The sequence below is a fragment of the Oryctolagus cuniculus genome, chromosome 16 (genome assembly GCF_964237555.1).
Source record: "Oryctolagus cuniculus chromosome 16, mOryCun1.1, whole genome shotgun sequence".
Classification (NCBI taxonomy): Eukaryota; Metazoa; Chordata; class Mammalia; order Lagomorpha; family Leporidae; genus Oryctolagus; species Oryctolagus cuniculus.
This window is the reverse complement of record NC_091447.1, coordinates 5,991,781-6,019,431: the sequence shown is the minus strand read 5'-3', so window position 1 is coordinate 6,019,431 and position 27,651 is coordinate 5,991,781. Positions and strand designations below refer to the sequence as shown.

The 27,651-nt window shown below is 39.7% G+C and overlaps 1 protein-coding gene and 1 pseudogene across 16 annotated transcripts in view; one reads left to right on the top strand and one right to left on the bottom strand.

Moving 5' to 3' along the window:
• Positions 1 to 27,651, top strand: part of DGKB (diacylglycerol kinase beta) — a 773,939-nt gene that overhangs the window by 407,157 nt on the left and 339,131 nt on the right. The window lies entirely within an intron of this gene.
• LOC108178863 (DNA-directed RNA polymerase II subunit RPB9 pseudogene) lies at positions 3,660 to 27,493 on the bottom strand (annotated as a pseudogene).

The following is a 27,651-nucleotide window of genomic DNA, read 5'->3' as shown; positions in this document are numbered from 1 at the left end:
CCAATGTGGTCAAACCTACTTAATACATGTAGAAGATAGAATAATAAAGTATGGGTTCTGTCTTAATCACTCTGCTCTATTAAATATTAAAAGGCTGTTATTAATAGCACTTTTATAATGGATGTCATTTTCTACCTTGAATGAAAACCTCATCTCCTTTCATGTATTCATTGCAGAAGTTATATAATCTTTTCAATTCTGAATCTTATATCCAAGAAGGATTCTCTTCTGGATGTATGCTGTATCTTTTCTGTATCTGCCCCAGTCCTTGACATACAGTAAATACTCAACAGTTGCTTGGTGTGTGAATAAAGGACCACATAACTGAAGGAAGGAACGGATATAAAAAGAGAATAAGTGGATGATCATCAAACAAACACTTCTTTGCTCACATAAACTGTATTCTGTTTTGGTGCTTACATTTGGGCTCCATGGGAGATTTTATGATTTATAGTGTTTCAAAATCTGCTTGATGATAAATTGTGTTGTGATTGAGCTCTCCAATATATTTAAGAGAAAGCCTTTTAATTACTTTTAGTAAGAAACAAGTGGTAAAACAGTAATTTTCACAAGTTTATAATTTGGGAAAACCATTTAGTTTTGTACTAGAGCCATTTTGTACAACCTGAGATATCCATAGGAACACGTAAGAAACAAAAGAAAAAGCAGAAGAAAAATTGAGTTGTCATGGAGAGATTTTTAAAAAAGAGTTCAACCAAGCTAATGAAAGTCTAACCCAGCCAGTGTCCTGGATACTGTTCACTAGCAAGCCTGTTTCTCGACCTGATAGAATATTCCAGGAGAAGCAGGTTTCCGATAGGAACAGCATTGCTTCTGTGGATTTATTTAATGTACATCACTTATCAAAACCCTCCTTGGTATAAATAACAATTTTGTAAAGGAAGTGAGGAGGCCCAGGCCTCTGCAGCACCAGTTTCTGTTACTATGTTTCATGTGTTGTCAGTGTGGCTTTAGAGTCAGCATTCAGTATTTGGCAAACAGATACACCTGTAGGCAGAGCCCAGCAATGATGACATTAACGGCAGCGTACCCTGCAGTCACAGAAGAGGCTAAATGTCTGTGTGTGCTAAATGCTACAAAATTTAAGTAACGTCTAAACATGTGGCAGGATTTAACCACTCACTAAGAAAGGGCAAGCTGCATTGCCCGTGTTGGATTAAAATCCTCAATTCCTATGCCAGGTGTCATATAGTAAGTGTTCCCTTGAAAACTGAATTGAATATTCCCACTCACATCTTCAACTGCAAATGTTGTAAAGGTGCATGAATTCAGCCCTGTGAGATGGCAGCCTAAGAGAACAGTACCAAAAACACTGAATTACTCAGCGACCTGAGTACAATATATGACTCATTAGGAAATAGATTAAGTAGATTTTCTAGGCCTCAAGTTAGTTTTCAAAGCATTTTCAGTATTGCCTTTAGGATCCCAGCGTCAGCTTATCTAACAGGCACTTTTCCCAAAATCCATGTAAGTAGGAATTGTCTTAGTAAAGCTCATGAGTGGGATAAAATGATCCTGGGATTCTTTCATAACACCTCCCAGGAGTCTGTGCTGCAACAGTTTCACCTCATTCCTCCCAAACGTCCAATATCTCCTTGTCGTTCTTTCCTGAATGAAAACACTTCCTTCCAGTGGCTGGTATTACATCGCAGCTGGTTAAGCAGCCAGCTGCAATGCTGCCATCCATGTGAGCACTAGTTTGAGTCCTGGCCACTCTGTGTGCAATCCAGAGCCCCGCTGGTGTGCCTGGGGGAGCAGAAGAATCTGGCCCAAGTGCCTGGGCCCCTGCTTCCCATGGGGGAGACCTGGATGGAGTTCCAAGCTCTTGGCTTCGGCTTGTCCTGGTCTCAGCCATTGTGGCCATTTCAAAAAAGTTTAACTAAATCTTGAAAAAAATTCCTTATAAAATAGACATCCTTAGGAAATAGAATAGCTTAACCTAAGTAGAAATTTCCAAAATTCCAGGCATAGTACCAAAACCGCAAAAAGGAGATTCTTTAAACCAAATGAACAGGTACCATCCTCGGTGTTCAAAGATCCTGTCCCAAGAAAAACAGTTGACTAGTTCATAAGCCAAAATAAAATTCATGCTCACTGAGGTGAAATGGATTAAAAATGAATACTTAACAGAGCCATGATTAAAATCATACTCTACTCACAGAATTTGGCTTTTGTATGTAATTCATTGAGATCTTCCTCCTGCCTTAATCAATAGTTTCTATAAAGAAAAAAAAATGCACTTTCCCTGATGTAGATGTCATTGTTGCTAATATGCAACCTGATCATCTTTGGAGGAATCACCTAGGTAAAGGTCAAGATTGAACGTCAACCTCTGCAGAATCATTGCCTTGTAGCCACCCGGTAGCCCAAGGTAGCTTGAAGAAATATTTTTAAATGAAGTGGGCTCAATGCTAGGTTGCTGTTGACAAATCTTTCATCTGTAAAGTATGTACTATCAACTTCGGATGGACAAGTGTTTGGACCTCCACGTCCGGGAATCTTGCCATCAATTCCCACAGTTGATTCACATGTTTTTTTGGCACTTTCCCCTCGTGCCATCTGCGTGTTTGGCATTGTGCCTGCTTGCAAGTTGGTCAGACCTGTGCCAGCATGATGGAATTGCAATGGAAGGGGCATAGAATGCTGGAGGATGGAGCATTTTAAAGAAGAAAACCTGCCTCTGGGGGCACCACATTGGGTCAACATATGGCCTTCCACACAGACCTGAGGCGAGGGGGTAAAAGAAAACATGGAATCTGTGAGACACCCAAATGGCAGTAGCAGGAACAGTGGAAACATCTCCACGTGGAAGACAGCAGGAATGTACCTTCCCCTCCACTGCAGTTTTTTCCATGTAAATACTAAGTGGAGCAGGACTTCCTTATCACTGGGCTGTTTAGCAGAAGACCGTGAAGATTTTGACGTGGTGTCATCCCCAGGAGTATGCCCCGGGAACTGAAGTATTTCATTAAAATTAACAGTATGCCTATGGAGAAAATACCAGAACCTAACTTAGACTGTAATTTGTGAGGGCCAGTAAAGTGTTCACCAAATGTTGGAATTGTCATGAAAAGTGCTGAAAAATGCATGGTTCTTAATTTTTCGAGGACAGTGTGTGAGACATGATAATACAGAGGTCTTTGAATCAAGCACACCAAGCTAGGTTCTGCTGCAACAACAAAGTTTTCTGAATCTCTGCGGCATAGCACAAGAGAAATGTGATGACGCCTGTTCATCACCCAGGCGTCAGACACTTTCATCAATGCCCCTGCTGTACTGTGAGCACCTGGTCACCCTGGCATCCCCCAGCATGTCCATGCCATGGGAAAGAAGGCAAAAAGGAGCTCTGGATGCTGAACCCCTCTGGGCCAGAATTGATGCTATTTGGCATTACCTCCTCCTACAACCCACAAGCCAGTCAGAGTGCAGAATGTCAGGGAGCGGGTGTCCCCACTGCACAGGATCTCAGCAGTCATCATCTTTCCTGCATGGAAAAAGCCAAGGGAGTAATGGCGTCGCTCGGCTTGCAACTATAGATGCCTGGGCTGGCAACGACACAGGGTCCAACGCATGAGCATTCAGAGCTCCAAGCATAGCATGGCTCTCCTGTTGGGCTTTTTTTTTTTTTTTTTTTTTTTTTTTGCAGTACTTGGCATTTATTACCCGCGGCGTGGCGGTCACTCGGTCCAACGGTGGCCACAGTGTGGGGCCGTGCATTCATAGTACAGGCGCATGGCGTCCTCGGCCCGAGCGCTGTGGGACTGAAGAACACCGCCTCCTTGTGGCCGCACTTCTGGCACGGGTGGTCCTCGGTCCACGATAGCGTGGGGTCCTGGGACACGTCGGCGATGATCTGGGTCAGCTCGTCCACTTCGTGCGTGATTTTGTTGACGTAGATGCAGCTGTTGTCGGCTTCCTGCTGGTAATCACAGTTCCGGCACACGTACAGCAGAATGCGGTTTTCCTTATCTTCCTCGGGGTACAGCATGTTGTTACGTTCCTGGCAGAATCGAATGCCCACGAATCCAGACTCGTAGGTCCTGTCCGGTTCCACAGGGACTCCCAGCCGCTCCGCCGTCGGCGCTTGCGCGGCCGCCTTTTTTGTTTTTTTTTTTTTGTTTGTTTGTTTGTTTTTCAGGTCGTATTAAATATTTATTATTTTCTGCAGACTGGCCTTGGCCTAATCCTCCAGCCAGGAGGGAATGGGTTAGTGTTCACACTGCTGAGATCTCAGGTCAGAAAGCTCCCGAAAATGCATCACTTTGAGTGAAAGAATAAAGAAATGACTTGGAGGCAGTCTCCCCTTGCTAAGAGCTGAGTGAGAAACACAGTCTGTGGCATGACTGTATTTTGTGAATGAATGAACGAACGAATGGCAAATTCCTGTTTCACTTATCTGATGAAAGGAGATTTAGTGACTTAGGTGATTTCTCCAGTTGGCTTGATCTGCTAACCGTGCCAATCTAGGGAGACTTCATATGCATATCTTCTGCCTTTTTGCATAAATGTTTTGAAGCTTGACAACCCAATTATTTCCTTAAGGAAGCTCAAAAAAATGATTAAGAAGTAGTTTTTGACCGTAGGAGTTTGCCATTTCGCCTCCCCAATTTTTTCACTTTACGTAAAGGTCTGGGCGTGCTCTGAGCTTGCTCTGTTGAGTCAGGATAACATCCTTCATGTGGGGGAGTGTACATCTATTGGTTTGTGGGAGGCCTGGAAGTTTGTTCTTTAATCAGAAGACTCTGCCAAAATCTTTATTCTGATACCAGGAAGTGTGGTTAGTCAGGATGTGTTGAATTTGCGTGGTGCACATTCTGAGCTAGAGAATACAGATTTAACCATTCTCTAAGGCCTGTTTCATAGTATTCACACGTGCAAATGTGAGGACGACCTACAGAAGTATCAAGGCATTGATAAAAATGGTATCATTTTCAATCACTCTACAATGGTGGGAGAATGTTGCACCATTTTTAGAATCAGCAGTAGAGAGACCTGGGAAGTAAACAAGGTCATGTAGATCCAGCAGGGGACAGAGAATTTACATAAAGTCATGGTACAGACACAAACATACTGGCTATTTTGAGCATCGCTCCCATTTCAGACTGCTTCAGCATTTTCTCCTTCCTTATCTTCCTGGGGAAAGCATGCTAAAAATTGTTCTCTATTTTGTAAAGAGTCTAAAAGGTATTATATGCTAGTCTGTAATAAATAGTTAGATAGGTATGCATTTAGGAGGCAAATTTAAAACTGATCTTTGTGGGCTTTTTTCTTTCTTTTTTTTTTTTTTTTTTTTTTTTTTTTTTTTTTTTTGGAGCATTTATTTATTTGAAAGAGAACAGCAGGGCAGAGATTCATCCATCTGATGGTTTGCTCCCCAAATAGCCACAAAAACCAATTACATTGCATCCAGGATTACAATGTAGGTGGCAGGGGCCCAAGAACTTGGGTCATCTTCCTTTGCTTTTCCAGATGCATTAGCAGGGAGCTGGATTTAAACTAGAAGAGCTGGGACTTGAACTCAAACTCATTAAGGATGCTGGCATCACCCGTAGTGACTTAACCCCTTGCACTATAATGCCAGCCCCTAAAACTGATCTTTGAAAACAAAAGACCCACAGGTTGGACCGGGAATTTTCAAAATCTTCCCATAGCAGCAAACGTATGACTTGTAGAAGAGAATATAGAGCTAAGATAAAATGCGAGTGATTGGGGGCTGGATAAGGTTGTGCAATCTTAAAACAGGAGTGTAAGAACAGGAACAGAGAAGTATATGAAGGCAAGGAGTAGGGCGCTATGTGTGAGCTTTGTGCCTTCCATGTCCATGGACTAAACAAAGAGCACTGAGGAGCTATATTATAATGCAGTCTTGCTCTTCGCTTCCAACCTAACTGCTTTTGAATTCTAGCTATGGTTACTCTATGGATTCGGAAAAGTTTTCGCATGTTCAGAGGATGATTCTAGAGTTAAATGTTACTGCTGACCACACTTATTCATTTAATTTGTTTGGTTGAGAGAAATCATTTAATGTTTAGTTAATACACTGACCAATTGGAGATGCAGTCAAACCTTAGAGTTTATCCAATAAAATATCTGTGAGTTTCTAAATTAAGAAGCCTTTCAAGTCAATTATAAACTTTCTGTGAAGTCATGCCTTTTTTTAATTTTAAACCAAACAGTGTTTTTTTTGGCTATTCTTTGTTTTCATATGCTGACAACTTCCTATTGATGCACGTGACTGCTAACTGTAGAGCATTCATTCATTTAAAAAAAATGTTGAGCAGAAGAGTGCTTAAAATTTTACAGCAAATTAGAAACACACATATCAAGCAGATGAGTGATATTCTGTGAATGACACGAGAAAACTATACGGGCAAAGAAGTCGACGAGATCATTTCTAGATGTCTCTTAGCTGCAAACCTCTAGGCACCCTTCATTTGTCAATAGTGAACTTTAATGAGTCCGGATAAGAAGCTAGTCAATGGATATCCATTTAGCCAGTGATAATCTGAACTCCAGCTGATTGTCCTAGCAGCTGTGTGACTTCATTACCATTAGAAAAGCGTGCAGCCAAGCCAGCTGGTATCCAAGCCAGCTACTCAATACACAGAGCATATCTATTTGTTGGTTTACACATCTGAATTGCACAAGGCTCCATGAAAAGTTTGGAGTATAAAATAGAATCTGCATAAAGATTTAATTTAAAGGGTTTATCATTACTATGCCAAGTACAGCTAGCTTGTTTTGTTTCGACTATGATATAGTATATTGTGGTTGTTTTCAGTTCTTCCATAAATGCAGCCTGCATGTAAAATTTGCATTTAGACACCAAACATAACTGCACATCATAATTTCCCAGTTAAGAAAACATCTTTTTGGTTGTGTTTGTTTTAGTGCTTACAACAGTGCATTTTCATTTTCTAAGGCAGCTTTAATAGAAAACAGTTTCGGGAACTTGCTAATGGCTGTTTAGCTTCCATCTGTCCCCTCCTTTCTAGCCTAAATGCCACTGTCTACACAGGGCTGCTCTTAGCTCTCCTTTGGACTTGCAAAGGTTTCCTTCTTACTGCCCTTTATCACAATTCCAGAACTGTTTGAAATCACATCCCTTTGATCCAAAGCAGCGTTTTGTAGGATAGTCCCTGGCTATTCACATCACAGAGAAGTGGAGCCAAAAGCAAGTGGAATACGGATTCTTAGCACTATCCCAGAGTTATGGAGTAAGTCAGGATGTTAATTGTATGGGACTCTGAAAACCAGTTCTGTTCTGAGAACACCACATACAATTATCCATTTCTTGCCTGGAGGTTGTTCCCAATTTAATCAAATGATCAGCACCTTGTCTTCAATAAAAATGAGTCAGATATAGATCATGATATAAACTCAACATACGTGAAAAAAATCAGGTTATGTAAAAATCCCTGTGGCATGGTAGGAGAGAGAAAGCAGTTTGTTAAGTCCACTGCCTCCTCTCTGAGACATGGACTGAGCGGCTGCTAGCGATGATAGGCACAAATACTAAGCTCACAGTTTGGGGAAGAACCATTTTCAGAAGCACATCATACAAAAATGTCTTCTTATAAAAACAATTTCGGGTAGGCTCAGCGATACAGGTACACAGATGTTGAAATACCGAAGAAGTGCATTTTGGAGCCATTGAGCCGCCAAAAAAAATTAAAGAAAAGAAAAAAAATTGGCAAGAGTATAAAAATGAAGATGTTTCTCAGAAGAATCAGCTTCTGCAGAGGCACACAGCTCAGGGGAGAAAAACAGCTTCCTGACTGGAGGGAAGACCTAGAGTCAGTGAAGCACAGAGCAAAGGCTGTCTGGGGTTGCCTTTGTGAGTGCCTCTTTTGTATCAGGAAACTGACTCTGGGGGAGGGGGAGGCTGGAAAATGTTCATGCTGAGAATAACAGGAACCTCAGTAGGTGATCCAGAAAGGACAGCTGAGACTTGGGATCCTGGCTGCCTCTTTACAAAGGTGGTAAGAATTGGGCTGCACTTCCAATGATCAGTGCAGGCACCAAAGATACAAAGTAGGACGAGACAGTACTGTACATTGGGATGTAGTTTCAAAGACATGTTAGCTGGAATTTTAATAAAACTCAAGATAATGTACATCAGACCTCAAATTAAGTTGTCAATCTACTGTCAAAATGTGTGAACATTACATTTCTGTCAACTATCTGTAAGGCTCCGACTTTCATAAATAGCATTTTAGTACCAGAAAAATAACTTATCAAAAGTATCGCAGAATTGTAAATGAATGCTGAAATGATTGTTGTGTTTAGCTAATTTACCCACCACTTACTGCTGTGCAGCATACAACTTCAGAAAGTAGTGGCTTGAGACAATCATTTTATTTTGCTCTAATTGTGTACAGTGGGAATTTGGAAAGTGCCCCAGTGAGGGCATTTTCTTTGATTCTTGGGCATAATTCTGACCATGGGGGTTGGAGGATTCAATTTCTTTAACAAAATTATTTTATTTATGTGAAAGGCAGAGCTAGAGAGAGAGAGAGAGAGGTCTTCCATCCACTGGTTCACTCCCCAAATGGCCACAACAGCTGGGGCTCAGTCAAGCAGAAGTCATGAGCTAGGAGCTTCTTCCAGTCAAGCAGAAGTCATGAGCTAGGAGCTTCTTCCAGATCTCCCAAATGGGTGAAGGGGCCCAAGCACTTGGGCTATTCTTTACTGCTTTTCCCAGGCCATTGTCATGCATCTGGATCAGAAGTAGAGCAGTCTGGACTTGAACAGGCACACATATGGGATGCAGAGTCCTAGGCCATGGCTTTACCCCCTAAGCCCCAGCACTGACCTGGGAGAATCCAATTTCCAAGCAGCTTCTTCACCCACATGTCTGGCATTTTGGTTTGCTTAACCTCTCTTTGACTCCAGAATTAGAAGGCCTGTCTCTACTCACAGCAGGAAGGCCTTGGGTGAGTTGGGCTTCTTCCATGGAGGATGCATTCCCTAAAGCAAGTTCTCCCAAGAATGCAGGTGGAAGTGATACAGCCTAGAGCATCACTTCTACTGCACTCTAGTCAAGCCCAGACTCCAGAGGGAGATAGAAATAGGCCCCACCTTTCACTGAGGTCTGACTCGAGTAGGGAAACAGTTCATGACCGCCACTGTTGAGATAAGCTAAAACATCTATCCTCTTGCCCTTAAAATCCATTGCCATCGCATGTGCAAAATATACTCACCACCTCCCAAGACCCACTGAAGTCTTATCCCATTGTATCATCTATTTAAACCCAGAATGCCATTATTTAAATTAGGTCCAGGGATTGGTGGGTCACTATATTTCCTCATATATATATATATTCCAGTCCAGCTCTCTGCTGTGGCCCGAGAGTGCAGTGTAGGATGGCCCAAGTGCTTGGGCCCTGCACCCACATGGAGACCAGGAGAAGCACCTGGCTCCTGGCTTCGGATCAGCGCAGCACGCTGGCCGCAATGCGCCGGCCCAGGTGGCCACTTGGGGGGTGAATCAACGGAAAAAGGAAGACCTTTCTCTCTGTCTCTCTCTCTCACTGTCTAACTCTGCCTGTCAAAAAAAAAATTTTTTCTAAGTGCCTATGTTCCTGTCTCCTTTGTATTTTATTTTAAGCAGCAAGAAGACATGAGTGGACGCATCTCTGTATTTTTGCTAGAAAGCTTTGCAGCCACGTTCATGAGTTTGTTAGCTACTTTTGCTATTTTCCAGGTAACAGGAAGGAAGAATGTTGCTTCTTATTTCACCCCCATGCAGCAGGGAACACTTTTTCTGTCTCGCCACTGTCCTTCATGTCTTAATCTATAGACTCCTTTTAATCCTGTGAGCTTCTGCCCATCAGCAAATCCCCAAACCAGTGCCACACCCCATCACCAGGCAGCATGTCTACCATACCACTAGACTGCTTCTCATTAGGGGTGGGAGGCAGTAATTAGCTTTTATTGTTATTTTCAACAAATATAGCAATATTAGAAGGATGAAAATGAAGACACCTTACAAAATATTGGAAAACGCTACTAGGAAAACAATTAGTATTCCCAATTATTCCACTTTAGGAAAGATGAAAGCAAAAAAAAAGCAAGTTTTCAGACTTGGTTCTTTTCTTATCTGCAGACTCACTCCAGTACCAAACATCTACTAAGGGTTCAATGAGTCCACAAATTAACAATTTAAAAATGAAAAATTTAAATGTTGAGAAAAGTGAAATAATTTTACTTGAAAATCTTTTCAATAAAAATAATATGAAGAAATTTTTAAACTTCCTGTAGAAAAGATAAAGCATAAGATAATTCATACTCAGGGCCAGCGCTATGGCACAGCAGGTTAAAGCCCTGGCCTGAAGTGTCGGCATCCCATATGGGCACCAGTTCTAGTCCTGGCTCCTCCTCTTCCTATCTGGCTCTCTGCTATGGCCTGGGAATGTAGTAGAAGATGGCCCACGTCCTTGGGCCCCTGCACCCACGTAGGAGACCTGGAAGAAGCTCCCGGCTCCTGGCTTCAGATAGTCTCAGTTTTGGCCTGTGTGGTCATCTGAGGAATGACCAGTGGATGGAGGACCTCTCTGTCTCTCTGTCTCTCTCTCTCTCTCTCTCTCTCTCTCAGGCTCTACCTTTCTCTGTAACTCTGTCTTTCAAATAAATAAAATAAATCTTTAAAATAAATATATATAACTTTTTAAATTTTTGCAAACAAAATTAGGGAGCAATAATATATACAATATAGAAAAAAATCCAGAAAAAAATTGTGATTAATAACTCCCCAAGACAAAAAAGGCTGCTGAGGTTGCAGTAGTCTTGATGTCTCACATTTGGAGATAACCCAGTGAGAGAGCAAATGTGTTATCTTCTGATTGCCAGTGCCAAAGGGGAAACATGGGAGAAGCCAGTGTCCAATCCACTGTGGTAGTTCTGATTTTCTCTGCTATCAGCACATAGAAACTTTAGTGGTGTTGGATAGAGATCGAAAGACAGGACAGATCTGCTACCAGCCCATCAGGTACGTGTCGATAGTTTGATGCATAGTGGCTGCCTCAGTTTCCTTGCTTGTAAAAGGAATTGTCAGGCACAATGATCCATAAGAAGCCAGTTCTGACGTTATGGCTGCGTCTCCCTGATCTGAGGAGCCTTCCTGTGCACCTATGGTGTTCAAGAAGTCATTGGCCAGGAGTGGCATTGATAGCCAAAATGAATGTCTTTGTGGATTACAGTAGCAAAAAACACATCCAGCTTTCTTTTGAAGAATTTTCCAACTCTGTTTCCAGCAGAACATATTGCAAACTGGAGCCATATTTTTAATAAAAATCAGATAAAGTCTTGCTTACTGCCAAATCTAGTCAACTCAGCTTCTTAACAATGGCAATAAATGGTGGCAACACCTACATGCCAACCCAGTACAAGCTGAATCATGTTTCTAGAAGGGGAAAAGAAAAACAGTAAATACAACAGAAAATTATTTAAAGTATAGATAAGTTTGGGGCATTATTTGCTGCATTTTTGCTATTCAAGAAAACTTGTGCAAACCCTTCCATTTATTTAGCAAAATAAAGCTCTCCAATATAGAATCATAGTCATCTTTTTTTAGAATGAAGCACAATTCTAACAACACTTTTGCCCTTTCGTTATTCAGTAAGTAAGGACTTCACTTTCTACCAAATAAAATTAAAATTCCTTACCTCCATATTCTCAAAGGTCTTTGTGTTCACGCACAACCCTTGTCTTCATCCTCAGTACTGGATTTCTTTTCCGACTCCATCTGCAAGTGATTCCTCCCTCTTGACCTTCTCTGCCACCAATTATAATCTGTTCCTTACATTTGAGCAATCAGTAAACTTGAGGCAAGTGGAAAAACTATATTCCTATGGAAAACAATTGGTAATTTTGACATATTTCATCTGTTAGAATTAATATTTTCTCATTGCAAAATACAAATTATTTTGGCTCTCTTTTCCTTGCTAGAAAAAAAAAAAGAGCTTACTAATGCTTACAGCTAAATTGACAGAATAGTACACATTTTGAGGCAAGAAAAAAAAAACGAATTGGCAATTCCCAAAAATTACTTTCACTAGATCTTAATTGAGATGATTTATCGTAAACTAAAAAGGATGCCTGCATTTTAATTCAGAACACTTTGTTCTACTCCTGGTTCAGCACTAACAGGTAGGTAGGTCGTTTTCTGCCCCAGGTCTCTGGGCTGGAAACTTTTCTTTTTAATTCCATGGCTTATTTTTTATCCTGTTATTTCTTTTATATTGGTATCACTATAATTATATAATACCATGTGTTAATTAAGTTGGCCTTATTAATGTATCCTTACATAGCAATTTTTCAAATGGAGTATTTATGTTTGTGAATATACTTTGCAGATTTAAAGACAGTTAAGCAAGCTAAGCATCACTAACACGCTACTAAAGAGAATGTGTAAAGTAGCTAATTTGCTTCACTAAAGCAATGTTTGTTTGCTTTAAAAGATATTTTCTTCACAAATTAAGGAGGAATAGATACAAATCACAAACCTTTCTAAATGGAAAATAGTTCTGTACTGGGTCTAAAAACCAGCAGAGAACAAAGGATGAGGATTTCCCATGTATTTTACAATTGTAAGAACGAAACTCAGTAGAGTGAAGGGCCAGTGCTTCCCCACAGCAGGTTCAGCCTCTGCCTGCAATGCCAGCATCGCAAATGCAGATCTCGGCTGCTCCACCTCTGATCCAGCTCCCTGCTGATGCTCCAGGGAAAGCAGTGTCTGATAACCCAAGTGCTCGGCCCCTACCACTCACGTGGAAGACCTGGATGAATTCCAGGCTCCTCTCTTTGGCCTGCCCTAGCTCTGCCTGTTACAGGCATCTGGAAATGAGTCAATGGAAAATCTCTCTTCTCTCTCTCTTCTCTCTCTCTCTCTCTCTCTCTCTTTCTTTCAAATAAATTAAATAAATGTTTAAAGAAAAAAAAATCCGCACTTAGCGATGGGCCTGTGGCACATAGATTAAGATGTCATTTAGGAAACAGGCATCCCAAATCAGAGTGCCTGGGCAATGTGTCAGCTCCACTCCCGATTCCTGCTCCTGCTAATGTGCACCCTGAGAGAAAGCAGGTGATGGCTCAAGTACTTGTGTCCCTGCCACTCACATGGGCTTCCAGCTTTGGCTTCAATTAGGAGCCACTGTGGACATTCTGGGAATGAAGTAACAGAGGAGAGCTCTCTCTCTCTCTCTCTCTCTCGCTCTCTCTCTCTGTTTCGAAGTCTCTCTAATAATTTTTTAAAGCATTCATAAAGAAGGAAGAACATATTATGTGTATTTCTGTATCCAGAAAGTTAAATGTACAACAAAATTTCTGCTCGTGTTTTACTAAAGCTGGACTATAAGCTGACCTTCCCTGAGTGAAAGTGACTGCTCAGCATTCAGTGGTATCGTGTAAATAAGATAACCAGTCATCCCTGAGAAGAGAGGTAGCTGAGCTGGGTCCAGACACTGTTTGGAATTGCTTATTGGTTTTGCAGTGTTACACAATTTGCTTAACATGGTTGGACCTCCATTTGTTCAGTAATGTAGATAGTAACAGCCAACTTTGAGTAATTCCATGAGATGCTGTTCGTTGGGGGTGGTACAGCCCAGTTCCACCAGCTCCTTGCCATTTGGTGTTCTGTAGCTTTGGCAGTGCAAGCTGGTTATACACAGGAGACAAGTCTGTGGTGTGGGGAGTAGAGTTGAGAATTTTTGGAAAGTTACCCCAGAAGTGCACCCACCCTTAAAGGTGATCTTGCCTCTATAGTCTGTGTCTTGTATACTCTAGTATACTCTGAGGTCTATTGATTTGTGAAACCCTACCTGAAAAATGGTATGCATTGCCACTGACAGATTACCATTATAATCAAATTATTATAAATATCTGAAGCAACCTAAGTCATATTTCCCATTTTTAGCTTCACTACAACAACATTACTTGATTCGAGAACTTCAGAACAATCTCCTTACCTCTGCCACTAAGGGAAGAAGCCATTTACAAATGTTAGGATGTTCCCTAAGTGCGGGGTTGTACTGGGTTCTGTCATCTTGAAAATTGGACAGTCTGGCATATGCAGCAGGTGTTCAAAAGATGTTTGTTCAGAAAACAGCTCTGAAAGTTAAGTGAAAGTGGCCATTCTGAACATAATACCTGCTATGTTGCACTATTATATCACTCTGCATTTATTTGTTTGCTGGAGTCACTGATCTAATAAAAGAGCGCCAATAGGGCTATTTTTTAAAGAAATAACAACCATTGGAAAGTAGGAAACAAAACCCCACCCATCTTACTATCTTATCACCTTTTATATTTTAAATATGTCCCTGAGGTCTATTTTCAAAATTCCAAGAACAAATTGCTTCAGGCAGTTTCTGTAAGTTTGACCATATGGGCATTGCTTATGCAGCCTACATTTGAAATTAAAAAACAGATCTTATGCACAAAGTTGATAAATTATGGAGTACTTATTTGTTAAAGGTAAAGCAGACATGCTACTTCAGTAAATCTTAAAAATCATGAAAGTTAGTGGCTTAAAGATTAATTTGAATGTCTACAATAATGGGTACCTCTGGCATTCAAGGAAGGCATCAATCCATGTGTAGCCACTAAGCAAACTGATTAGAAATAATTCACTACAGAAAGTGTCTGATAATTTTTAAATTTTTATTCTTTAACAGTAGCCTGAACCTTCTTTCCCTCCCTGCCCCCACCTTGCTCTGTCAGTTTAGCAACAAATTTGCGATTAATCATGTGCTGATTGCAATGAATGTCCTGTCAATAATATGTAAGTCACACAGCTAAAAGGGTTACATTGGGCTTCATTGTTTTCTTTTTGTCTTGGGACTGCTTTGTCCACCCACATTTGCTAGAATGGATTTTGAAGAGTTGTTTTGAAGTAAAGCTTGCCAGTTTTAAAGAGACACTGCAGGCTGCTCTGAGGCTATTAATCAAGATATGCCCTAACTTTCTTTTGGCATTACAATATTTGGACATCTGTTCTGAGTCCTTATATGTGAAATAAAACTCATACCAGATAGGAGAATAAATGAAGGGTTTCATTATCTTAAATGTCATAACATTTGTTTGAATTATCATGTGTAGATTTTAAATGCTGAAATTGTCATCTTAGTTTTGTTTCATCTATTTTGCTGTCCTTTCAAAAGACTATATGCCTGGAAAATTCTTTTTCCAATTGCATTAAAAATTTAAAAAGAAATAATTTACAATTTTTTGTAATAATAGTGAAAGTGTAGCGGATGAGCCATATAGTCTGGTAATTTCAAAAAACATAAATATTTTACTGAGACACATACCCTTTTAAAGCACAAAAGGGTTTTCGGTTTAATGGCAGTGTATTTAGTGACAAACAATGCATTTTAAAACAGCCATTTGTTGACCATTATGGTGGTTCTTATTGTGTCATGAGTTATAGATTTTATTTGTTCACTTACTGAGATAGTTTCCATTGTGTGCATCAGAAAAGGGTTTGTCTCTGAATTGCCTGGTGTTACTGATCAGCAGGGAGAGCCTCAAGAGGTCATAGGTCAACTTGCACTACAACAGGAATACATCTGAGCTTTTCATTTAAATAGCAATAAATAATTTGATTTGATAGATATCTGCATACTACAAAATTTGATTTAAATCACCTCTTTAAAATGATACTTTTCTAAAAATGGGTGCCATTAATTATATGGCGATAATGATTCATCGTGAAGTCATATACAAATCTTAAAAACCAAGTCTTTAAAAAATAGTGCACCTAACTAGAGATAGCTCTATCATGAAGTCATTTAATGAACCTCTCCAGGAAGCTTGAAAACACAGGTAGCACTAAAGCCTGGTTAAGCATCTGTTTTGTCTTCCCCACTTCATGTTAGAGCAAAGGAATAGCATGTAATTTGACATACATAAGATGATTTAACTAAATCATGGAAGCAAAGCAGTGTTTTACAAATGGGTAATTTTGAATGCGTTAAAAAATGGCCTAGGAGCTTTCAACCTTGTATGAACTTTGCATATTTGATGTCAGAGATGATGATGTTTTGCCTGGCAAAGCATTTCAGTTCAAGGTACCCCACAGTATTTTTCTCATAAGACTAATTTAAAGTGGCTATAATTTTTGGAAGTATAAGTTATTTTTATAAATGTTGCTTATTTGAAAAAATTGAAAAAGTTCAGAATAAATTACATTCTTATATTTTCAAAAACTGATTAAATTTTACTTCTTTTGGGTGGTGGGTTATTGAATTAAGATCAGCACAAAACAGAAAAATAAAACTCATTTGAAGGATTAAATATAGATTTCTCAAGCTGTTCATATATTTTGAGTTAAGCATCTAAAATCTGGTCATTTTATAGAATTCTGAATACTAAATTAATTCAAACACTGCTTGAACATGCAAGATGAATGACAGATAATAAATGAATTAAAATCTGGGCCGACACAGTGGCCCAGCGGGTTAAAACCCCAGATTGCAGTGCCGGCATCCCATATGGGCACTGGTTCAAGACCAGGCAGCTCAGCTCCACTTCCGATCCAGTTCTCTGCTATGGCCTGGAAGAGCAGTGGAGGAAGGCCCAGGTCCTTGGACCTCTGCACCAGTGTAGGAGACCCGGAGGAAGCTCCTGGCTCCTAGCTTTGGATCAGCTCAGCTCTGGCCATTGTGGTTATTTGGGGAATGAACCAGCGGAGGGTTCTCTCTTTCTCTGGCTCTGCCTCTCTCTGTAACTCTTTCTTTCAAATAAATAAAATATTTTTAAAAAATAAATGAATTAAAATCTTCAACTGTAAAAGAGAAAATAAATTTAAGGAAAATGTCTATTAGATTATAGAAATGAATTATGTATAAGCTCTAAGCAAGGGAGCTCTTTCTTCATAACTTGATATGAAGATCATTTTTATAAACTTTAATAACTCTTCCAATTCCTTTAAAAAGTTCAAGCTAATCTGTTGTTCCTAAATAATGTGGAGACTTGAGGTTAGACATGTAATTGTAGATCTTATATTGGATTATGGCTAATGAAGATTGTACTTGAGTTCAGTTTTTCTGATGTATATGTAATGCTGTATTCATTTATTTTTCTTCTGGGGGTTTGTAGTGATAGATTTGTACATGAGAAGTTTCTATGACAGATAAACCTAGAATTGTAGAAAGCTTTGTACTATGAGTACCCATTTGTTTGTCAAGCATCACTGTCTGTTCTTTTTCATCTTCAGATTGCAATATGGAATAAGAAATGCCATTTTCATTTCATAATTTATTCAAATGAACATAATTGAACACATATTTTGTGCCTAATCACAGAACCATTTTGCTAAAAACTAATATAAAATAATTTTAGCATAAATAGCAACACCAGGCAAATATGCCTCTCAAAGTTTGCATAGATTAAGCATTCAAAGTATTCATTGAAACATGGTTATGTCTACATAAGTACACATGGATAGCTTTATCTTCTGCAAAATTTGACTATGGTTATTGCTATTCATGACAGTCTGCAAACAATACCATTAAATGTATTTTCAATAGTACTCAAGTTTGACTCTTTGCCTTCCATGCACTTTAAATACACAATTCTATTGTGTAGTTTTACATCACTAATGGGGTTAAAACCTCCAAATGATTTAAAAGACTTGGCATTTGATTATTTTTAGAAGTGACCTGTATGTGTCTTATTTTTAAAAATGTTTGTGAGATTACTTTATAGATTAAATTTTTTTAATTGAAAATAGATGAAGTGTGGAAATAGAAGTATACAGATCATAATTAAATATTTATAAATATTTTGTGGATCCTAGAGGCCCTGTGCATGTGCAAGCCAGGGCCTTTGATGAGCAATTCTCAGATTTCATTTTTGCTAATTAATGCAGAATGGTGACCCTATTCCAACAAGTAGTGGGGCTAGGATGGGTTTTCCTACTATGGCAGATCTCCAGCAGGAAGAACCACTTGGAGCACTTTGGTTTAGATGGGGTAGGATCAAACCTGGATTAAGGCAAAGGTAATGGAAAAGAAAATCTAAAAATGGGTTGTCAGGAACTATTCAATACTGGAGAGAGGCAAGAATCAGGAGGCAGTGCTGAATGCTAAAGAATAAAAGAACAAACTTGGAAAAGTCTTTGGGGTTCATGGACTTGGGATCATTACAGCATTTTGCAAGCATTCTAATAACTTTCTTCTCTAATCAAAACTATCAGAAGCAGTTGGATTCTTGCCACTCAAGTGAGAAATCCAGTTTAGATCCCCTACTCTGGGCTTCATGTCATTTGAGGAGTGAACCAATGAGTGGAATATATCTCTCTCTGAAAAGTAAATACATAAAATAATCAATACAGTATGCCCCAGTATCACTGAACAAGGACTTGAAATATAACACTACATTTTCAAATATTTACATTTTAAGAGTGCTAAAAGAATTATTTAAAGAAAAACCAGAGCAAAGCTAATCGTTATGTCAAATATTCATGCATGAAGCTACTTTACTAAAGAAAACATTCGTTATTTTATTTTATTTATTTTTATTTGATTTTATTTGACAGATAGAGTTGGACAGTGAGAGAGAGACAGAGAGAAAGAATTTGCAACTACATTTTAAATTTATAGGCAGACTTTTTAAATTTTTTTATTTATTTTTTTTATTTGACAGGTTGAACTACAGACAGTGAGAGGGAGAGACAGAGAGAAAGGTCTTCCTTCCGTTGGTTCATTCCCCTAATGGCCGCAACAGCTGGAGCTGAGCCAGTCCGAAGCCAGGAGCCAGGTGCTTCTTCCTGGTCCCCCATGCGGATACAGGGGCCCAAGGACTTGGGCCATCCTCCACTGCTTTCCCAGGCCATAGCAGAGAGCTGGATTAGAAGAGGAGCAACAGGGACTAGAACCTGGAGCTCATGTGGGATGCCAGTGCCACAAGCAGAGGATTAACCAAGTGAGCCACGGTGCCAGCCCCAGTGTTCGTTATTTTAAATGAGATCAATATATTATTTACAAATTACAAACCGTTTTTATTGATATATTTAAAAGAAAACAGATATTTTAAAAATCTTTTAGGTTGTGAACTGCAAAATATGGCACTTTTCTTAATGATAAATTTCCAGTAACAAGTTTTACATTAGCAAATTTAAATGTAATGAAAAGTGGAGATAGCTAACATTATTGAATGTTTTCTGTATTGCAGGTGTTACTCTTTCACCACATGTTTTCTCAATTATTCTTTAATTTACCTCAATGGGAGGAAACAGTATTCCCAGGATCCCACTGCCAGAAAATATTAGAGAACAGAGATTTTTTTTAAAACATTTTATTTATTTATTTGAAATGTGGAGTTACAGAGAGCAAGGGAGAGAGAAATACACACACACACACACACAGAGAGAGAGAGAGAGAGAGAGAGAGAGAGACCTTCCATCCATTGGTTCACTCCCCAAATAGCCACCACAGCCAGGCAGGGCGAAGCCAGGAGCCAGAAGCTTCATCTGGGTCTCCCACACTGGTGTAGGGGTCCAAGCGCTGGGGCAATCCTTCACTTCTTTCCCATGCACATTAGCAGGGAAGTGGAACAACTGGTTAAATCGACACCCAAAACCTGCTACACCACAGCACTGGCCCCAGAAAGACTTTTTCAATCCAAAGGACTACTGTGCTTTATTTTCTTTTACAATGCAAGATCAGATAGTTGCTTACTTAATTTTTACCAATAAAATAAGAATCAACCTTTTTGGAATAATGAAGTAGAAAATTCTGAATTATACAGTGTCAACATATAGATATTCTATAAATCTTCCTATATATTTCATCTTAAATTTGTATCTAAATATTAATTATTATTGTCAACTTTTAAAATGAAGATAAATGGTGGAAAGAAATTAGTTTGCTAGCATTATAGCAACATTCCCCATATATTTTGGGGATTCTTACAGCCCTCCTAGTATTGTCTCATTAATACACACTCTCTGAATATCCTCATAAGCCATCAACCTATTATCATCCTTGTTTAATTATTTGAAAGTTATGAACCCATGCCATCATTTAATTATAGATACAAATAAGTACATATGTACCAGAAATAATTTTTTAAAGATTTATTTTATTTCTTTGAAAGAGTTACAGAGAGAGGAGGAGACAGAGAGACAAAGAGATCTTCCATCTGCTGGTTTACTCCCCAGTGGTCCTTAATGGCCAGGGCTCTGCCAGGCTGAATCTAAGAGCCCAGAACTTCATGCAGGTCTCCCACAGGCAGCACAGGGCCCCAGGTACTTGGATCGTCTTCCAGTGCCTTCCCTTGTGCATTAGTAGGAAGCTGGGTCAGAAGTAGAACAACCAGGACTCGAATTGATGGTCCAGTATGGGATGCCGGCATCATAGGCTACAGCTTAACCTGCTGTGCCACAATACTTGCCCCAGAAATAACTATAAATATGATTTTATCTATGCAGCCTTTCAAAGACTTAGTTGCCATAGTCAAATGGTATATCTTTCGTAACATTTTGTTTAATGCTATTATTTTCTCTATGTGTGCATTATTTTTACTTATGATCAATATTTGAATCAAAGACATGCTTACCAGGAATTGTAAAAGATTAAAGCTTACCTTTAAAAAAAGAACATTCACTTATTTATTTAAAAGTGAGAGTTACAGAGAAAGAGATAGAGACAGAGAAAAAGGAGAGATATCTTCCAGCCACTGATTGACTCCCCAGATGGCCGCAATGCCCAAGTTTGGGCCAGGCTAAAGCCAAGAGCTAGAAGCTTCATCCAGGTCTCCCTTGTGGTTGGCAGGGGCCCAGTCACTTGGGACATCCTCCACTGCTTTTCCCAGGCCATGAGCAGAGAGCTGGATTTAAAGTGAGGCAGGTGGGGCAAAAACCAGAGCCCATAAAGGATGCCAGCTTCACAGGTGGCAGCTTTACCTGCTGTGCTACAATGTGGACCCTAAAATTTAACTTCCTGTGATAGGAGCCGGACTTTTAGAAAATGCACTTTTCTTTCCTCATGCAGGTGTCACAGTTGTGTCCACTAGTCATTTTGTCCAAGATTTCAGAAAACTTTATGCCACTTTTCAATAAGAAATTAAACAAACAAAACTTTCAATGTGGCCAAATAGGACTTTGTCATCTTGACTGAACTTGCCATTTTCTCTTCATTGGAGGTGCCAAATCAATCCAATCATCCAGCCAAAAACCTGGAATTCATATCTGATTTCCACTCAACCCATCAACATCCACTCCACATGTCCAGTATTTACCTCTCAAATATTTCGTAAGCAAGTGCATTTATTTTCATCCATACTGCTACTGCTGTAATTCAGCTATTATTGTATTATCTTCCCCATATGGAACCACCAAATGACTCAGCCATATATTGTCTAAATGCTCACTCTAACAATGCAAATATGATGCCCTGTTGAAAACACATCTGTGGCTTCTTGTGTGTAGAATCAAATCATATCTCCCTTCCTTGACTATAGGGCTTTCCTGGTTAGACTCACAAGTGTAGAGTTAGAAAAAAGGATATGAGGAAGAACTCCAAGGAAGGTAGTCATGGAAAAGCCTGGTAGGAGAGGAAGAGTCTGCTAAGTAAACCCAGATGGAGTGACCAGGGACACAGGAAGGAAACCACGATTGGGTCCAATCCAGCTCAAGGAAATGGAGTATTAGAGAAGAGGAAGAAGAATAAAAGAAAGTAAGGGTGACAGGAAAGAAGGGGGGGGAAGGGGGGGAGGGAGGGAGGGAGGGAGGAAGGAAGGAAGGAAGGAAGGAAGGAAGGAAGGAAGGAAGGAAGGAAGGAAGGAAGGAAGATGCAAAACAGAGACACAACTCCCAAGAGGTCCAGGACTTAATTTATAATGAAGTAAAACAAAGTGTCAGCCTGCAGTAGGATAGCAAGTGGAGTTAGTACAAGAAGCAGTGAAGGAGAAGCCAATGAGCACTTGAATTAGAGAAGGGGAAAATCCTACTACTTGGGCTAAAGAGTCAGAGGAAGTGAAGCAAGGAAAATAGAAATTTTAGCCACTAGCTTTAAAGTTTCATTGAAAAGCTAAGAGGAAGGGGCTGGTATTTTGCTTACACAGGAAGTTAGAAAATTTTTATTTAAATTATTGGTAGCTGAGAAATTTTAGGTAAGGAAGAGGAGCACCTGGAGAGGGAGAGTGTCACAATGCAGATACATGTGTCGATGAGATAGTGTAGATCCTTAGAAATTGCAAAGGTGTGGGATCTAAGTGCAGATGGGGTCTTCGAATGGATAGAGGAGCCCCGCCTGTAACAAAGGGAAAGAGAACAGTGTACCAGCTTGAAGAGCAGAGAAGACCTAATGTAAACAAAACTAAACTTTGTGGTTGAAATCTAGCAGGTCAACTGTCATGAAGAATACTGTAGTCAATTCTAATCCCAAATCATAACTCAGTGAGATCAGACCTGGAAAGACATCACATCCAAAACAGGTCTGGAAAACTGTACTCAGGTATTTGGCAAAAAAGTCCACATATTTTAGTTAAGCTTTGGTTGGCAACTCCATCAAGTTATTAATACTCAATTCTACTGTAAGGAGATACTTCTATATTCTTCTTCTCGGATATGTCATCATAAAAAATAAGTGTTCACAGACGGAAAATTTCACAGAACAATAATTTTAAATATTTCAACTATTAAAAAAATTGCCTGAACTGCTTATAAAGAAATAACCTCTGAAGTCTTATTTTGGAATGAAGTGGCATTGAAGGGATGACCCAACAGGACCTCTCCTCTGTATCCATATTTCCCTGGAACACAGCAACTCTTATGAAAGTTGTCTGCTGCTCCAAATCTCTAGCACAACAGAACTGCCCAAATTTAGCCAAACCCACTGGTTTCCCTTCCATCATGGGATGCTCTTAATCTTTCCTCTCTTGTCTTGGCACAGCCTTATAAGATGTGCCCCAGATAAATTCTATTCTTCCTCAGTGAGCAACCTTCTGGAAGCCTGTAATTCTTTGTCATGTACAGCTCTTCTCTTTTCAGAGAAACAATCCAAGAAGTTTCTGAACTTCCTCTTTCCCGCATTCAATGGAAGAGAAGAAAGTTACTTGCGGGAAGTAGCAGAGGAAGTTAACAGTTTTTATCTTATCAAAAATAGAGCTGTGTACTTTAGGAAGCTTGAGGTTTGTATGCCTTAACAATTTGCCACTAGAGTTGTATACATTATCATATTCCTATTATAAATAGGGTAAATCTACCTTATCACATTTAAGGGTTGTATGTCTTAATTTGCCACTCTGACAACTTTTGTAGAAGATACTATACTGAATTACATGTTAATAACTGTCAAGAATAGCACATGGGTGATAGTTAGAAGTTGAAGATTTTATGACCACTCCTGTTATGAACTTTTCATGTAATACTTAGTGAGGAGCAGATGTCTTGATTTATGTGAAACAGATTAATCTTTTAATATATACTATATCCATGCATTCCTATAACCTGTACCACACTAGGAAATGTGACAAGTGTATTTACTGTGACAACAACATTTACTTGGCTTCATACAAGCCCGAATATAAAATATTTTTCCTTATATTAGGGTTAGACCTTTATTTTTAGGATAGAAAACATGAGCAAATACTCTAAAACTTGCCAAAGCAATGTTTGATAATGTTCTTTCATTCTTATTTTTGTATTTTTTCCTCCATGCTTTCAACTCTAGTCATCACTTCTGACCTAGAATACATTATTGTCTCTTCCCACCAGAATAGCTTCTTCCTTCAGTGCATAAACCCTTCTGAAATTATTGCTTGTTTCTCTGCTGCCCTTCGGAAAGTCCTTCCTAGACTCATGAGACAGCCTTGCTTGGAGTGGCAAAAGTAAAGACTAAGAGCAGTAATTTTCACATGGAAACTGTTTTTAGAACTTTCTAAATATAAAATAGATTTATTCTTTATATCACATTGGAAGCAAAACAGTTCTTTCTGGCTCTGAAGTCTTTGTGGATTCAAACATCAATCATTTCTGAGGATGATGTCATCAGTCTTTACTCTCTTTCAAATATGTGTGCTGATGTGGGAACTCTGTGGTCACCGTTTGTGATGTTCTCCATAACATCAAGGCCCAAAGTATTTTTTTTTTTGGAAGGATGTTGGGTCCAAGTCTTTGATTACAGTCTTAAACTGTTGACTTACAATTTGATTCTCTTTAAGGAACAGTATTACATGAAAGGCCATTTATTTTTTAGAGCAAGGAATAATTGCAAATGCTATTCATTATCTAATGAGAAAAGCAGTCAAAATCACTTATTTTCTAATATTCCCTAGGAACTACATCTTTAATTAAATTAAATCTATCATTAGATTAAGAATAGAATTGTTAGTGCAGCAGCTTCTCCTGTTTTTTTTTTTTTTTTTTTTGATAATATTTGTTTTCCTGATGGCAATAAATGTTGGAATGCCTTAAAGAAAAACAAAGGATGATTCCTCATCAAAACCAAGAAGTGAATGACCCATATTGTTGCACTGGATGCGGAAGTGGCTCCATGAAACTGGAAGTCAAAAAGCTGAGCTCAGCTGTACTTCCAGCAAGCTGTAGAATCTCCGGAAAGTCCCTTAAACCCACAGAAATATTTTCTTCCTAAAATGAAGAAAACTTCCTCCCACTTTCTTTAAAAAAAAAAAAAAGTGTGATATCTACTTTACCAAAGTTAATGAGGTTGAAATACATAATTAACCATAAAACCCTCTCTATAAATATACATTTATTTTTTTAACCACAGTGAACAGTAATTGATTGAACTGTTTCATAGAAGTTACCATTGTGTAATCTGCACACCCCCTATCTTTATGTTCTGGGTGGAATGTGACACTGAGAAGTATTGCAGTTAGGACTATGTTTAGCTTCATGGAGCAATAGCAAAGGCACAGTCTTTTCACAAGCAGAAGACAACAGAAGGAGGTCAGCTGACGGCTGCAGCTTTAAGATGTTTCAGAGGACCAAGATCCTTGACCCCTTGCCTTGCAGCTTTGAGAAATGGTTTTGACTTGGATGTTTTCAGGTGATCTGCTAAGTCTTTCAGGAGTTACCTCCACGTTGCTGTGAGTAAGGTGCTATTGGTTGAGAAGGAAGGTAGCTGTCACCAGATAAACATCTGAGTTACAAAGGGACCCAGAGAGTTCAAGATTTGTGTGTGTATTAGCTGGGTCCATGGCTGCCCAGATGAAGTAAGACAAACACACACAGCACATACTGTCACCCTAGGGTTTCTTATTGAAATCAAACAAGCAATAGAACAGTTTAAATAGTATATGATGATATTTTGGAGATTATTCTTATAAAAAAGCTAGAATATTTTTGAAAGTAATTCTTAAGGTGTAGCCTTTAAACTTGGAGCCAAATATATACAAAGTATTTACATGTAAGCAAATCTGAGGGCACGTGAAAACATTCACAGAAAATGACACTAAAAGATAAACTGATTTTGGTGCAAATAACTTTGAAATCCATGCAGGATTTTTTTTTTTTTGTAATATGTGTTTTCCATGAACTTCTGAAGACCTCTTATATATTATGATTTATGTTTTGTCCACAGCAACTCAATGACTTATGCTGATTTATGACACGACTATAGATGTACACAGGAGATTAATTAAATGGGGTAAAAAGTATATACTTGCCTTTTACACTTTGTTCCTGTAGGCACTCACTGAGTTTATGAATGTTATAGTACAACTTACTTTCATATTTTTATTGTAAAAATTATCCTATGTTATTACTTCTCAGTCTTTTGGCTAAGATTATATTAGATCTGGATTTTTTTTTTTTTTTTTTTTTGACAGGTAGAGTTATAGACAGTGAGAGAGAGACAGAGAGAAAGGTCTTCCTTCCTTTGGTTCACTACCCTAATGGCCGCCATGGCCGGCGAAACGCCAATCCGAAGCCAGGAGCCAGGTGCTTCTTCCTGGTCTCCCATGCGGGTGCAGGGCCCAACGACCTGGGCCATCCTCCACTGCACTCCTGGGCCACAACAAAGAGCTGGACTGAAAGAGGAGCAACCGGGACTAGTACCCGGCACCCCAACTGGTACTAGAACCTGGGGTGCCAGCGCCGCAGGCAGAGGATTAGCCAAGTGAGCCACGGCACCAGCCTGGGTTTGGTTTTAATAAACTATTCACCTCCCTTTCCCCGCATTATCCCTCAGCCTGAGACAGGTCTCTTTCCACCCTCACCTACAAGATCTGTTCCATTCTACTCAGAGAGGAAAAGGGGCTTTCTTCCAATCATTCTCCCTCACCCTCCGGGTCCCCCTGTGTCTCCATTGCTGCCTGTCACTTCCTCTTCCCTCTTCTAGCTCTGTCTTCCACTAATACTACATTGTTCACTCCCAAGACCAGTTTAACGACTGAGCACCACACAGGAGAGTTTGATTTGGATTTATTTTGAAAACACAAGCCTGATAGTCCAGGAAAAGCATTTTACCCCACCCCAAATATGCAAAGAGAACAAGCATGTCTGCAATATGCTGACATTATATCAATGCCCTGAACAAATACGTAGTTCTTAATGAATTGGCTGAATACTATAATGACAACATCAACTACACACATCAATGCAATTGATGACTATAAACTTTCTGCATCAACCAAGTAAGTTATCTTGATTAATGAAGATAATAAAATATCAGAGATGCACTCACAGTTGCCAGAAACCAAAACAGTTAAGTATCTAATTTACTCTGAAAGAACAGTTTAAAATAATCCTGGCCTGATTTTCCCAAATTCAAATCTCATGCAAGTGCAGTGATTATAATAAATGCCTCAGCTATTTAAGTTATAAAGTCGTCATGTTTTCTCCAATTGGCAAAGATTGCAAATGATGAGACTTGAATTCTGGCACAAGGAGGTCAGAATTTTGAAAACTGCATTGTCATGCTAGGTTATTCAGTGGTCACCAGCAGAACCTGTGAAAATCAAAGCCTTGGGTGACACTTCAGGTAGTGGATGCACGGTTGCTTCTTCTGTGATGTGTTCCTCTTTGACTAGGGTTTGTCGTCTAGCACAAGCACTGTAATAGCGGCTTTCCTGGTTTTTTACTGCCCAGAGTTACAGGAAAAGATAAAATCCTCCTAAAAATAATTCTCGTGGACTATTGGAACCAAATGATAATGTCTAGCCGAGTTATTTCTTGTTCGGAGCAGGAAACAGCACAGGTGTGGCCGGGGTGCAGCAGGCCTGGAACTGTTGGATTGCCAAGGAGGGTTCTTAATTACTCCGTGCCCAGCTTTGGGCAGGCCTCGGCCTTTCTTAATGCCAGCCGCACACCTCTCTGTACGCCCAAGCTTTATAACCACGTAGTGCGCTCAGATCTGCAGAGCCTGAGGCGGGGGCGGGGCTAGTGTCTCAGTACAGTCATGCGCAGTGGTCTCCCGTAGTCACTCCGAGGGGAAGTTCTTCCGGGGCAGCCCGCTGTGAGGCATTCTGGGAGGAGCCGGGCGCCACCTGCAGGAAGGAACATGTTAGGATTTCCCTGCGTGGGCTTCCTCCTTAGGACCGCGTGGCTGTCGCTCTTGAGAAGTCCAGGTTTGCGTCAGTGTCTGGGTGCCTGGCCTGGATCTCCATCACCAGACTAATTTAGGCATTGCTACCCTAAGACGGTGAGATGCTAGGTCTCTT